The sequence below is a fragment of the Spermophilus citellus genome (genome assembly GCF_964194105.1).
Source record: "Spermophilus citellus genome assembly, contig: SCAFFOLD_251, whole genome shotgun sequence".
NCBI lineage: Eukaryota > Metazoa > Chordata > Mammalia > Rodentia > Sciuridae > Spermophilus > Spermophilus citellus.
The window spans coordinates 111,320-127,817 of NW_027672798.1; the positions used below are offsets into that span (position 1 = coordinate 111,320).

Genomic DNA, 16,498 nt, shown 5'->3' on the forward strand with positions numbered 1-16,498 from the left:
GGTGGAAGTGTCACTTTACATGTCTCCAAATATTAATATTTTATGAATATTTTACACATTGAGAATGTGTCATGGATGATACTTGAAACTAATTGTACTGGGGAGTTCAATCTATCTCATGGATAGAAAGCAGAGAGAATAGGAACCAGACTGTTTTCAAAAGCTTTTTTTAACAGCCTTTTTGTCTCCCTTGTGCACAATCTCCTTATTAAAATATCTTTGACAACTCTGATTTGCATCTGAAATTTCTGCCAAATTTCACATTCACTGATGCCAGAAAAGTTAGGAGTTGGGCTTTTATTCATTGCTTGGATTATGATATATATACTTCACTTCACTCTGATATGGAATATATATACTGTTTTTAGACTTATGTATTTTACTCTGAATTAGATAATGCAACGTATCTTATTCCATAATTAAAGTCACTCTCCTACATGACAGTCAGTTCTACTAACTCTTAATTCCTATTAAAAACTGAATAATGGTTTGGTCCATGTTCTATTGATCCTAGAATTTTTATTTCAGGAGCCATTGACATTTGGGGATGTGGCTATTGATTTCTCTAAGGAGGAATGGGAATGCCTGGATCCTGCTCAGCAGAATTTATATAGAGAAGTGATGTTGGAAACCTACAGCAACCTAGTCTTTGTGGGTGAGCATAACTTTCCTTCAAAATTCCTAATTATCATTATTTAGTTTTCTTCCCTTGAAGTATATCTTTTGGGAACTTCTCCACAAGAATGTGTTGCAGATTTATGCTTTCAATAAAGAAGATGTTGTAGTTCTTGGTGCTGACAAGACAATGTTAATGATGTTTATTTTCATCCTTAATGTTTTCCTTTGCTGGCATGATATATATCTTTCACTTGACATATGGTTGACTTAGAGGAATGCAGTGATGTCAAATCCTGTGGCCCACATATAATAGAGGACATAGTTGAGGTAGAGGAGGAAGTCTAAATTCAAAAAGGTTCATTGAGACATTATCCAACAGAAAACATTTTTTAGAAGCTTTGAATTTTTTCTCTTGTTATCATAGAAAAACCTGTCCTGTGTTTTGTGCTTTAAAGTTATGTAGTATCCTGCTTTTCCTCCAGTAATATTTGCATACATTCAAATTAACAAAAAAAACTCCCCTTGCCTTGTGAGTGTCAATATTATCTGACAGCTCTTCCATAATTTAAAAAAATATTTTTTAGTTGTTAATGAATTTCCTATTTATCCATATATGATACTGAGAATTGAACCCAGGGCCTCACACATGCTAGACAAGCTGTCTAACACTACTCTACAACTCCAGCCCTTCTTCCATTATTTGCAGGAAAGTATTGCACATTTATGGAGACCTCTAGGTCCACCCATTGTAATACATTACTATCATAAGTCAGTGTCTCTAATCTTATTTGTATATATTTTTTCACTAAAATTTCCTTATCACTGTTCTTTCTGATATGTGTAATGGATTTTCTGTGAAATTATCTGCCATGGAATGAATGTCAAGTTGGACAAAGACTGCTGTTTTGAGAGATGGTGTAAGTTTTATTTGAGTTAGAGGATTTGTAAAATAATACATCTGTGGATATTTACAATTTGGTTGTTTTTTTCTCTTTTTTAAATTGTGTACAGTAGGTTCCATGTTATAGACTGGGTTTCCTCATATAAGTTAATTGCTTCACAAACTAAGATATGTATGATTCTTCTTTGTATTGTCAAAATATTATATGTGCTTTTGCTTGTATAAATATTAAGCCTCTATTGTACATGACTTTTGTATTTTATCCTGATTGGCTTTTCATTCTGCCCATGTATGTAGAAATTGAAGTTTTCTATGTGTAATTGTATTGGGGATTGATGGCTGTGATACTCTCATGCTGAACTACACCTCGAGCTCCTTTACAGTCATATTTGGAGAGAGGTTCTCACTAAGTTATTGAGGTTGTCTTGAAATTGCAATTCGCCTACCTCAGACTTCCTAGTAATTGAGATTACATGCATGCTCATCATTTGTATATTGATGAGCTTGTTCTTATTTCAAGGATAAAGACCACATTATTTTAAATGTAGCTTTGAGAAATGTTGCAATTCTCTTTATCTATTAATTTTCAGTGTAATCAAAACCACAAAGTAAAACTTACTGTCTCCATAATTGTAAATACACAGTTCAGTAACATTAATTAAAATTGTTATGCAATATATCTCTACAAAGTTTACATCTCAAAAGAAAAAATAACCCACAATGCCTAGGAAGCAAGGGCTCATTTCTGTCTCCTCATCACAAAACTATTCCCTTTTGTTCAGAAAGCTTCTTTTTTTAGTTTACAGAGGTCATGTTTGTAGAATTCTGCAGTATTCTTTCTGTGACATTTCAGTTAACCTAGTGAACATACATTTTGTAAAATATATAATTAGAATAAATTCTTTGACTTCAAAGTTCTGTAGTTTTATATTCCAATATGGCTCATTGTTCTTTTCAAGGGATATTTGGTTTGCGTCCCCCATGATGGCTCTGTTGAATAACAATGTAACAACACTGGTGTGCAATGTTTTTAATTTGCTATTGATGTGAGGGCTTATTGCCACACTCACTAAGAACTCCGTCTACTGACTCCATGTTTCCATTTACCATCAAATGCTGTAACTTTTAGTATATTTTTTTTAGCAGGGAAATAATCTTATTTGTATTTTGGGGGATATTCATAAAATTTTAAGATAAGATTTCTCTGCAAAAAAAAAAATTTTACAATGGGACGTTAATGAATATTACATGGAGCCTCTCGTTAACTTTAAGTAGTATAAACATCTTTCAATTTAATCTTTCAATTTTGAACAACAGCATGCCCAAGAGTGTTCAATCAACTGACACATATTTAGGGATTTTTGAAAATCCCTACCACTTTTGACTTCAAATATTTATTCCATGTTGGTTACAAAATAACTATCACTTAAATATTTATTAACCTTTGTTTTAATATATAAAATTGATCTAACCAGCATAATATCCCACTTGTGATTAAGAACAGGGATTCTATGTCTATAGTAGTTTCAAAATATTTTCAAAGTCTTATGCTTTGCAATTATCATTTTGCGTCACTGTATTTCCCTTTTTTAGTAAGTGGCGATTGATGTCTCTTAGTATGACAGTGATTCTTTGTTTTCATTCAACCCTCTCAGTGTTTTCTTTGTGTGTTTGGGAAGTGTGAAGTATGTAGCAAATGTATTTACTCTTAATTCAGAACCTAGGGAAAGGGTCCTTTTCTCTCTTTTGCCTCTTTTCAAAGTTTTTTTTTTTTTAATTTAAAACGTCTTCTATGATTTCTGCTCTAATTTTAATTATTTCTTGTCTTCTACTACATTTGCTGTTGTTTTGCTCTTCCTTTTCTAGATTTTTGAGGTGTTGTGTGAGTTCATTTATTTGTTGGTTTTTTCTTTTTTTGAGGTAAGAACTCCAAGAAATGAATTTCCCTCTTAAAACTGCTTTCATTGTGTCCCATAAATTCCGGTATGTTGTGTCTGTGTTATCATTTGACTCTAAGAATTTTTTCATCTCCTCCTTTATGTCTTCTATAACCCATTGATCATTCAATAACATATTGTTCATTTTCCATGTGATGTAGGATTTTTCCTTCCTTCTCTTATCATTGATTTCCAATTTCATTCCATTATGGTCAGATATGGTGCATGGTATTATCTCCACGCCTTTATATTTACTAAGAGTTGTCTTATGGCATAATATATGGTCTATCTTTGAGTAGGATCCATGTGCTGCTGAGAAGAACGTGTATCCACTTGATGATGGTTGATATATTCTATATATGTCGGTTAAGTCTAGATTATTGATTGTGCTGTTGAGTTTTATAGTTTCTTTATTCAGTTTTTGTCTAGAGGATCTGTCTAATGGCGAGAGCGGTGTGTTGAAGTCACCCATAATTATTGTGTTGTGGTCTATTTGACTCTTGAACTTGAGGAGAGTTTGTTTTATGAACGTTGCAGCTCCATTGTTGGGTGCATACAAATTGATGATTGTTATGTCTTGTTGGTGGATGGTTCCTTTTAACAGTATATAGTGACCTTCATTTGGAAAGCAGTATGGAGATTCCTGGGAAAGCTGGGAATGGAACCACCATTTGACCCAGCTATTGCACTTCTCGGACTATTCCCTGAGGACCTTAAAAGAGCGCACTATAGGGATACGGCTGCATCAATGATTATAGCGGCACAATTCACAATAGCTAGACTGTGGAACCAACCTAGATGCCCTTCAATAGATGAATGGATAAAGAAAATGTGGCATCTATACACAATGGAATATTATGCAGCACTAAGAAATGACAAAATCATAGAATTTGCAGGGAAATGGATGGCATTAGAGCAGATTATGCTAAGTGAAGCTAGCCAAGCCCTAAAAAACAAATGCCAAATGTCTGCTTTGATATAAAGAGAACAACTAAGAACAGAACAGGAAGGAAGAGCATGTGGAAAAGACTACAGATAACAAAGACGAATGGGGGGAGAGAAACGGAGAGAGAAGGGAAAGCATATGGAAATGGTAGGAGACCTTCAAGGATACATAAAATTACAAGAGGCTATGAGGGGCAAGGGGGAGGGAAAAAAAAGGGAGAGAATTGAACAACAGCAGGGGAGATAGAGAGGGAAGATGGGAGGGGAGGGGAGGGGAGGGGTGATAGTAGGGGTTAAGAAAGGTAGCAGAATACAACAGACACTAATATGGCATTATGTAAAAATGTGAATATGTAACAGATGTGATTCTGCAATCTATATTTGGGGTGAAAATGGGAGTTCAAAACACAATTTGAGTCTAATGTATGAAAGATGATATATCATGAGCTATGTAATGCTTTAAATAATCAATAAAAAATTAAAAAAAAAATAAATAAAACGTCTTCTATGTAATATAACTGTCTTAAACTATGTTTTGTGTACTATAATTTAGACAGCCCAGGTTTTGTTCAATCACTTTTGTATGTGTCATTATTATATCCTTTTGCTTTCAGTATGTGTGTGTTCTTAGATTTAGAGTATCCTGTAGACTACCTACAGTTGCAATATTTAGAGTTAATTCAGATATCCAAGTTTTGTTTTGATCAGAATTTTGTAATCTTGCAGTTGCCAACAAAAACTCTAAAAATGAAGAATCTCTTACTCATAATTTGTATGAGTATCAACTTGACTTCACTTTATTAAAAAACTGAATATATTTATGTGTCCTTTTAAAATTATATTATTGTTACAGGTGTATATGCCTATTAACAGTATTGTTGCTATGCTTTTTTCTTTCAAATTCTATTGCAAAATTACATGTTTTGAGACCCATCATTACATTAAAATAAAATTGTTTTTACCAAGAAATAGTTAAAATTTCATATGACTTATGATGCTGTGCACTTACATTTTATTATGGAGGATTACCTTTAGTAAATTTTAGAGAAGAGATCCAGTGATGTTGAATAGTGTGTGTATTTTTATATGTTTAAAGTCTTCATTTTCCTTCTTTTTTGAAAGGTAGTAGCTGTGAATATAATGTCTTGGTTGATAATTTTATTCTTTCATCCCTTGAATATAGATAGACTCAAATTCCTTCCTGTGTTGTGAGGATTTGACTAAGGATTTCACAATTATATAGTTACACATTTGTAGGTGACCCATCTTTTTCTCTTGGATGCTCTCAGTATTCTGAGTTTTTAAACTTGGATTAAAACCTAATTTGAGTCTTTACAACTTGGAGAAAACTGAGCTGCTTGGATGTTTCATTTTTCCTATTTTCTGAGATGTGTTTATTAGTACTGGAAAGAGAACTTAAGGGTGATTTAGCACTTTGCATTTTTTACTTTGTCTGGCCTTCAAATTTTGATCCTCTAGCTCAACCTCCTATGTTGCTATGTACAACCACCCCTGACTCTTTCAGACGTTTTCTAAAGAAAGTCTTTAAACATACACTTTCTGCTTATTACTATTAACAAATCTTGACTAATTTTTATTCTGCTTTTTGTGTGTTGGTTTAGTTCAGTAAACTTCTTTTAAATGATAACTGACTATTCCCTTTGAGTAATTCATAACTTTCCTTACAGTTGATTTAGCCATGTTTTTTTTTCTGTTGGTAAGCAGGAAGCCCTTTTTGAACAGTCCCCAAATATTCACATGTTTCATATTTTCATATTTTAATGAAACAGAAGAAAGTTGGTAGATTTAAAAAATATATTCTGAAGGAGGAAAATCTTTGTGTAACACAATATATTTTTCTCTACTATATTACTCTCCATAGTAATGTACTCATCTTGGATACTGTGAACACAAAGAGGATTAGGAAAATTTTCAAAGTAATTTTCTGTGTGTATTTTTATTTGATTTATGTATTTCTACAGTAATAATAGACTTGGATTTAAAAATCCACTCCCCTGTTGATGTTATTTTTTGCTGTAATTTCTTAGGTTTGCAAAATATACTCAGCCCAGTACAGTAAGTAAACATGTTTGTTATTTTTATTTATTACAGCCATGACTTCTCATCATCCTCGAGAAATTTTACCAGAGCAGGGAATAAAAGAGAGAGAAGGAAGATATGGAAAGTGTGACTTTGACTATTTACAACCAAGAAAACAATGGGAAAATATAGGTGAGAGTAAATTTCAAAAATTGTATTATAATAGACAAAATCAATCAGTAGTCCCTATTTATGATAAAAATTTTATGGTCAAAAGACACCAGAGAAAATTAATATCTGAAACAAAAATTCAATGTATTCCAATAATTTTGAGGAGTTTTATATGTATTTTAAGAATAAATCCATAGCCATTTTTGAACTGAAATGCAAAATGGAAAATTTGATATCTAGTCCATGCATCAGTTTTTAACTTGGCCAATTATAAAAGTAGCACTGAGTTAAAATTCCAGTCAAACTTTTGCACAGAAAAGATATTTCTAAAAGTGAACCTTTTGGGAGTTTCTTTATAAAATGTCCATTTTTCTGAAACAAAAGATGAATTTCTCTTTGTGCCCAAATGGACAAAATATTAAAATTTGATACAGATTTCTGGAAAGTGCACTATATAGATACAGTGCAGAGCTTGCTTAATACAAGAAAATTTATAGAGAAAGAGAGCCCGATAAGTATAGAAGGTATTGAGCAGGCAAATGCTTTGATATATTTTTTAAACACAGCAAATACTATGACAGTGATAAATTCTACAAATTTAAAGAATGTGAAAAAACTGTTAGTGAAATGTTACAACTTGATAAGTATCAGAGGATTTATACTGAAGGAAAGACCTGTAAATATAAAAAGTGTGGGAAAGCCTTAAAAAGTTTTTCAACCCTTACTCAAAATTAAAAAATTTATTCTGCAGAGAAGACCTACCAATTTGAAGAATGCAATGCCCTCAAGAACTTTACTCAACATCACAGTGTTCATACAGAAGATATGCCATGCAAATGCAAAGAATGTGACAAAACTTCTAATGAAAGCTCCAATCTTATTTGTCACCAGTGGACACACCCTGGAATGATGCCCTACATGTGTAAACAATTTTGCAAAGGTTTCAGTCGAAAACCAAGCCTTAAAAATTACCACAGAATTCATACTGGAGAGAAGCTCTTCAAATGTAAAGTGTGTGGCAAAAGTTTTAATACAAACTCGCATCTTGATTGCCACAACAGGATTCATACTGGAGAGAAGCCCTACAAATGTAAATTGTGTGGCAAAAGTTTCAGTCATAAATCATCACTTACTCATCACCATCGAATCCACAGTGGAGACAAGCCCTACAGGTGTAAAGAGTGTGGCAAAGTTTTTAATAGCATCTCACATCTCTATTGCCACAACAGGATTCATACTGGAGAGAAGCCCTACAAATGTAAAATGTGTGGCAAGAGTTTTACTCACATATGATCACTTACTCAGCACCAGCGAATTCACACTGGAGAGAAGCCCTACAGCTGTGAAGAATGTGGCAAAGCTTTTAATAGCATCTCACAATGTATTTGGCACAAAAATATTCATACTGGAGAAAAGCCCTACAAATGTAAAGTGTGTGGCAAAAGTTTTTATACAAACTCACATCTCTATTACCACAACAGGATTCATACTGGGGAGAAGCCCTACAAATGTACAGTGTGTGGCAAGAGTTTCAGTCAAAAATCATCACTTACTCAGCACCAGCGAATCCACACTGGAGAGAAGCCCTACAAATGTAAAGAATGTGGCAAAAGTTTTAATCAAAAAATAATACTTACTCAGCACCTGAGAATCCACACTGGAGAGAAGCCCTACAAATGTAGAGAATGTGGCAAAGATTTTAATCAACAATCATCACTTACTCGACACAAGAGAACCCATACTAGAGAGAAGTCCTATAAATGTGAAGAATGGCAAAGCTTTTAATATTGAAGATCACATCTTACTAAACATTATAGATTTTATACTGGAGAGAAGTTTTACAATGAAAACATTGCATCAGTGTCTTTAAGGATGAATCAACCCTTATTTCACAGTAGTTCAACACTATTTCACACCAGCAATATGTAGCACAAAAATTATATAAATGTAAAATAGGTGACAGAATCTCCAATAGTTGTTCACACCCTACTCAACACCTCAGAATTCATACGAGTGAGAGGACGTGCGGAAAAATTTTTGCAAAGCTTTTGGCCATTGATCAAACATTTTTAAAACACTGGAGGATTTATAGCATATAGAAACCCAAGAATGTGTCCAAGTCTGTATTCAAATTTCCGACATTTTTAAATTTATGACCTAATATCTGTAGCAAATGTGGAGTAGCATTTTTCCAAAGTGTGTACCTTAGATAACAGGAAAATATTTACAAAACACCTTGACACATATAGAGATTGTAGTAAGTTTCTTATCTATAGCCCATCCCTTGTAGTATTTGGGACCTAGGTGGGAAAAATCATTTAAATGTAGAAAATGGGTATTTGCTTTTGACATTTACTGAAAATTTTCTTAACATCTTTAGCAGATATTGTAGAAATAAGGAAAAACAAGTATAGAATTGTGCATCCCTAAAAGGATATAATTTTAGTATAAATCAACAATTACTAAAGAGTCTCATTTTTCACAACTGGAGAAATAATAATACTCAGAGTTGATTATTTCAGAAGGCTCTTAAGATTTATATGAAATTTAAAATTTAAATTTTTAAGAGCCTCGTAAACATAGGGGCACTTAATCAGAAAACCACATCCTCATATTTTTTTTTTCATTTATATTTAGAGATAGGTTTTCTAAAATGTATAGGGCCTCACTAAGTTATGGAGCCTGGCTTTGAACTTGCAAAGCTTCTCACGTCCCTAGGGTCAAAGTGTGGTCCACCATGCAAGTTTTACAGAGCATTTTTACTTATATTTCATTACAGATGCAATTTGTTTCTAAATAAAGTGTGAATTTCTTAATGTTAACCTTGTAATGCATTTAATGATGTTATTAGGTCACACATCTCCCACTATTCACTTTGCTAATGGATCGATGCAATAGTAAAACTTTCTGTTGGGTAAATAATGCTATAATATCTCCATTAATTATTTCATAAATTTAATCAAGTATTATTTGGATAACATTATTTATGTAAATTATATACTCTCTTGTTTGTAATCATGGGAAAATTAAGACAGTTATAGGAAGGACCTAGGGATACTAAAATAATGCTCAGATATCCCTAGTTTGAATTATGAGTTTAACATTTCACCTTATAGAGTAGCAGTACACCCTAAGGGATCTACAAGCTCCCAATCAGGGAGAGGAGAAAGACCCAAGAGACTAGGAGCCAATGTGCATATTCAGGCAATAAAGGAGGGTTGCTGAAGGGGAAATATTTTTAATGTTTCCTGGGGAATCCACATGGTCCATAGGCTCATCTTGACTCTTGGACTGAAGAAACCATGCAGTTCCTCATGAATTCTATGACGTTCATCACTGAGGTGACTATACTCACCTCTAGTGTAGGAAAAACATCACAATTTGGGACCACTTCTTTAGTTTTGGATACCCAGTAGAAAAGTGTAACTAGAAACATGTAAAATGATAACTGTAAAAAGAAAAAGACATACTATAGGAGCATTTATGTCCCCACATTTTTTATTTCATTATATATTTTGATTTTGTAGACCCTTTGGTTCTACTTAATAATTTACAATATAATGCTTGTTATACATATTGGATTATACAATAGATAGCATGTGTCATGGTCTTCCAGAACCCTCTGCAACCCAGTAATTATAAGATACTATAAACTAACCATGTCCCTCCTCAGATCTTATAGCTCCAAATCCCATGACACCACAGAGAGAGAAACACAATTTTGATTGAAATAAACCTCTAGACTCTCATCTACAAGTCCTGTTCAAAAAGTAAAAACACAATATTCTCTTCATATGTGAACCTTTTAGGTCAACAAAACACCACCCAAAATCATTTCATTTAACTTTATTTGGGAAAATAAATATTGAAATATAATGATAAGTTCTAGGAAAATAATATTCACACCATTCTTTATTCCAAAGGGTAAATATCTAGGTTTCATGCTTATCTCCACATTATTTTATGCAGAAAACTGGCTTCATTTTACATATGAGTGTTTAAACTGTTTATATGGCCAGGAGGGAAGTTTCGGTATTAGAGGTCTAAGGAAAATACTAAGTATCTTCCCTCTTCTTGATTGAATGATGTCCACAATCTTTGATGAAACAGCTAAAGAATGCTGATTTCTCAATGCATCTGGCTCGGTGGCTCACTCATTGGAATCCCAATTTATTTAGTCATCTCAAGGCTATCACTCCCTCCTCTAGTATCTGACCTTTTATTGGGAGTTCTTGGTGTTCTTCAGGGGATGACCAGTTCATGCAAGATGTTAGAATGAAATTTTATTTGTTCTAACTTGTATTTATTCGGCCTCACTTTCAATACAAGTTAGAACAAGACTTCAGACTCTCACCTGTGGAGAGGATGCTCTGCTCAGCACTTCCCAGTCAGGACCCTGAAAAGCTCTTTGGGACTCCCCAGTACATAGGTTCAGTGGTTGGGTTTTCCTAGTCTGGCAATACAGTTGCCTGTGTCTTTCACTTTTGCTTTCTCTCTTGTTTTCATAGTATTACTCAAGGAAACACTCTCTTGTGTGAAGAGAGTGTCTTCCTTATCTATTGGATCTGACCTGCAAAGTTGAGCAGCTGCCCAGAAACTGAATGTCACAAACACATGTATGTGTTATCTAATCATTAAGTAGTGTATCTTTCAACTGCATGATATTTTACTGCATGGGGGAGGAAATTGAGAATGCTTTGAGTGCACACAGCACTATTAATAGTATAACACTGCTATGTAATGTTTCCTCTCTGCTCAACTTGTTAGTATTGTTCTTTTTTTTTGATAGAATTCATGTTTTATTTTAACATATTATTTTATTTTATTTTTTTATTGGTTGTTCACAACATTACAAAGCTCTTGACATATCATATTTCATACATTAGATTGAAGTGGGTTATGAACCCCCAATTTACCCCAAATGCAGATTGCAGAATCACGTCGGTTACACATCCACAATTTTACATAATGCCCTATTCATAATTATTGTATTCTGCTACCTTTCCTATCCTCTACTATCCCCCTCCCCTCCCCTCCCATCTTCTCTCCCTACCCCATCTACTGTAATTCATTTCTCTCCTTGTTTATTTTCCCATTCTCCTCACATCCTCTTATATGTAATTTTGTATAGCAATGAGGGTCTCCCTTCATTTCCATGCAATTTCCCTTTTCTCTCCCTTTCCCTCCCATCTCATGTCTCTGTTTAATGTTAATCTTTTCTTCCTGCTCTTCCTCCCTGCTCTGTTCATAGTTGCTCTCATTATATCAAAGAAGACATTTGGTATTTGTTTTTTAGGGATTGGCTAGCTTCACTAAGCATAATCTGCTCTAGTGCCATCCATTTCCCTGCAAATTCTATGATTTTGTCATTTTTTATTGCTGTATAGTACTCCATTGTGCATAGATGCCACTTTTTTTATCCATTCATCTATTGAAGGGCATCTGGGTTGGTTCCACAGTCTAGCTATTGTGAATTGCGCTGCTATGAACATCGATGTGGCAGTATCCCTGTAGCATGCTCTTTTAAGGTCTTCAGGGAATAGTCTGAGAAGGGCAATAACAGGGTCAAATGGTGGTTCCATTCCCAGCTTTCCCAGGAATCTCCAAACTGCTTTCCAAATTGGCCACACCAATTTGCAGTCCCACCAGCAATGTACAAGTGTACCCTTTTCTCCACATCCTCGCCAGCACTTGTTGTTGTTTGACTTCATAGTGGCTGCCAATCTTACTGGAGTGAGATGGTTTCTTAGGGTGGTTTTTATTTGCATTTATCTGACTGCTAGAGATGGAGAGCATTTTTTCATGTACTTGTTGATTGATTGTATGTCCTCCTCTGAGAAGTGTCTGTTCAGGTCCTTGGCCCATTTGTTGATTGGGTGATTTGTTATCTTATTGTCTAATTTTTTGAGTTCTTTGTATACTCTGGATATTAGGGCTCTATCTGAAGTGTGAGGAGTAAAAATTTGTTCCCAGGATGTAGGCTCCCTATTTACCTCTCTTATTGTTTCTCTTGCGGAAAAAAAAAAAAACTTTTTAGTTTAAGTAAGTCCCATTTGTTGATTCTTGTTATTAAATCTTGTGCTATGGGTGTCCTATTAAGGAATTTGGAGCCCGACCCCCACAATATGTAGATCGGAGCCAACTTTTTCTTCTATCAGATGCAGAGTCTCTGATTTGATATCAAGCTCCTTGATCCATTTTGAGTTAACTTTTGTGCATGGCGAGAGAAAGGGATTCAGTTTCATTTTGTTGCATATGGATTTCCAGTTTTCCCAACACCATTTGTTGAAGATGCTATCCTTCCTCCATTGCATGCTTTTAGCCCCTTTATCAAATATAAGATAGTTGTAGTTTTGTGGATTGGTTATTGTGTCCTCTGTTCTGAACCATTGGTCCACCCGCCTGTTTTGGTACCAGTACCATGCTGTTTTTGTCACTATTGCTCTGTAATATAGTTTGAAATCTGGTATCGCTATACCGCCTGATTCACACTTCTTGCTTAGAATTGCTTTTGCTATTCTGGGTCTTTTATTTTTCCATATGAATTAAACGATTGCTTTATCTATTTCTAGAAGAAATGCCGTTGGGATTTTGATTGGCATTGCATTAAACCTATAGAGAACTTTTGGTAATATCGCTATTTTGATAATGTTAGTTCTGCCTATCCATGAACAGGGTATATTTTTCCATCTTCTAAGTTCTTCTTTTACTTCTCTCTTTAGGGTTCTGTAGTTTTCATTGTATAAATCTTTCACCTCTTTTGTTAGGTTGATTCCCAATTATTTTATTTTTTTTTTTGAGGATATTGTGAATGGAGTGTTTTTCCTCATTTCCATTTCAGAAATTTTGTTGCTGATATACAGAAATGCCTTTGACTTATGCGTGTTGATTTTATATCCTGCCACTTTGCTGAATTCATTTATTAGTTCTAGTAGGTTCTTTGTAGACCCTTTTGGGTCTTCTAGGTATAGAATCATGTCATCTGCAAATAGTGATAATTTAAGTTCATCTTTTCCTATTTTTATACCTTTAATTTCTTTCATCTCTCTAATTGCTCTGGCCAGTGTTTCAAGAACTATATTGAATAGAAGTGGTGATAGAGGACATCCCTGTCTTGTTCCAGATTTTAGAGGGAATGCCTTTAACTTTTGTCCATTCAGAATGATGCTAGCCTGAGGCTTAGCATAGACAGCTTTTACAATGTTGAGGTAAGTTCCTGTTATCCCTAGTTTTTCTAGAGTTTTGAACATAAAGGGATGCTGTACTTTGTCGAATGCTTTCTCTGCATCTATCGAGATGATCATATGGTTCTTATCTTTAAGTCTATTGATGTGGTGAATAACATTTATTGATTTTCATATATTGAACCATCCTTGCATCCCAGGGATGAATCCTACTTGATCGTGGTGCACAATTTTTTTGATGTGTTTTTGTATTCGATTCGCCAGAATTTTATTGAGGAATTTTGCATCTAGGTTCATTAGAGATATTCTTCTGTAGTTTTCTTTCTTTGAGGTGTCTTTGTCTGGTTTCGGAATCAGGGTGATGTTGGCCTCATAGAATGAATTTGGAAGAGCTCCCTCTTTTTCTATTTCCTGAAATAACTTGAAAAGTATTGGTATTAATTCTTCTTTAAAGGTTTTGTAAAACTCCGCTGTATACCCATCCGGTCCTGGGCTTTTCTTGGTTCGTAGTCTTTTGATGGCTTCTTCAATTTCATCCATTGATATTGGTCTGTTCAAATTGTGTGTATCCTCCTGACTCAGTCTGGGCAAATCATATGACTTAAGAAATTTATCGATGTCTTCACTATCTTCTATTTTATTGGAATATAGGTTTTCAAAATAATTTCTAATTGTCTTCTGCATTTCTGTAGCATCTGTTGTGATATTGCCTTTTTCATCCTGTATGTTAGTAAATTGAGTTCTCTCTCTTCTTCTCTTCGTTAGCATGGCTAAAGGTCTATCGATCTTATTTATTTTTTCAAAGAACCAACTTTTAGTTTTGTTAATTTTTTCAATAGTTTCTTTTGTTTCAATTTCATTAATTTCCGCTCTGATTTTAATTATTTCTTGCCTTTTGCTACATTTGCTGTTGTTTTGCTCTTCCTTTTCTAGGGCTTTGAGATGAAGTGTGAGCTCATTTATTTGTTGGTTTTTTCTTTTTTTTTTAGGAATGACCACCAGGCGATGAATTTTCCTCTTAAAACTGCTTTCATTGTGTCCCATAGATTCTGATATGTTGTGTCTGTATTTTCATTTATCTCTAAGAATTATTTGATTTCCTCCTTTATGTCTTCTGTAACCCATTGATCATTCAGTAACATATTGTTCATTTCCCATGTGATGTAGGATTTTTCCTTCCTTCTTTTATCATTGATTTCCAGTTTCATTCCATTATGATCAGATAAAATGCATGGTATTATCTCCACCCCTTTATATTTACTGAGGGTTGCCCTATGGCATAATATACGGTCTATTTTTGAGAAGGATCCATGTGCTCCTGAGAAAAAAGTATATCCATTTGATGATGGCTGATATATTCTATATATGTCAGTTAAGTCTAGGTTATTGATTGTGGTATTGAGTTCTATAGTTTCTTTATTCAACTTTTGTTTGGAGGACCTGTCCAATGGTGAGAGAGGTGTGTTGAAGTCACCCATAATTATTGTGTTGTGGTCTATTTAATTCTTGAACTTGAGGAGAATTTGTTTTATGAATGTCACAGCACCATTAGTTGGTGCATAAATATTGATAATTGTTATGTCTTGTTGGTGAATGGTTCCTTTTAACAGTATATAATGTCCTTCTTTATCCCTTTTGATTAACTTAGTCTTGAAGTCGATTTTATTCGATATGAGGATGGCCACCCCTGCTTGCTTATGAGGACCGTGTGCATGGTATATTTTTTCCCATCCTTTCACCTTCAGCCTGTGTACGTCTTTTCCAATCAGATGTGTCTCCTGGAGGCAGCATATTGTTGGATTTGTTTTTTTTAATCCATGATACCAGCCTATGTCGCTTTATTGGAGAGTTTAAGCCATTAACATTCAGAGTTACTATTGATATATGGTTTTTACTTCCATCCATGTTTGATTGTTTATCCTTTTTTAAAAAAATTTAGTTTGTTTCTCCATGATTATCTTTCTCCTCGCCCTCTGTCTTTACTGAGGCACTTCCCACTGATGGTTTTGGTTATTGTTTTTCATTTCTTCCTCGTGTAGTGTTTTGGTCAAAATGCTTTGCAATGCTGGTTTTCTGGCTGCAAATTCTTTTAACTTTTGTTTATCATGAAAGATTTTTATTTCGTTGTCATACCCGAAGCTTAATTTTTCTGGATACAGAATTCTTGGTTGGCATCCATTGTCTTTCAGTGTTTGAAATACATTGTTCCATGACCTTCTTGCTTTCAGCGTCTGTGATGAAAAATCCATTGTTAACCTTATTGGTTTACCCCTGAATGTAATCTGTCTCCCTTCTCTTGTAGCTTTTAATATTTTATCTTTGTTCTGTATATTGGATATCTTCATAACAATGTGTCTTGGCGTTGGTCTACTGTGATTTTGTGTGCTCGGTGTCCTGTATGCATCTTCAATTTGTATATCTGTTTCCTTTTTTATTTCTGGAAAGTTTTCTGTAATTATTTCATTCAGCAGATTACTCATTCCCTTGGTTTGAATCTCTGTATCTTCTTCTATCCCGATGACTCATAAGTTTGGTTTTTTTATGTTATCCCATAACTCTTGGATGTTTTTCTAGTGATTTTTTACCAGCCTTTCTGAGTTGGCTAGACTCTTTTCAAGATGATATATTTTGTCTTCATTATCTGACGTTTGGCTTCTACTTGCTAAACTCTGTTGGTGATACTCTCAATTGAGATTTTAATT

At 34.2% G+C, this 16,498-nt stretch overlaps 1 long non-coding RNA gene across 1 annotated transcript; it reads left to right on the forward strand.

Moving 5' to 3' along the window:
* Positions 1-565: 565 nt before the first annotated feature.
* Positions 566-7,590, forward strand: LOC308640585. Its single transcript, XR_014020307.1, has 3 exons — positions 566-655; positions 6,514-6,633; positions 7,364-7,590. It is a non-coding gene; the product is annotated as an uncharacterized lncRNA (long non-coding RNA).
* The last annotated feature ends 8,908 nt before the right edge of the window (positions 7,591-16,498 follow it).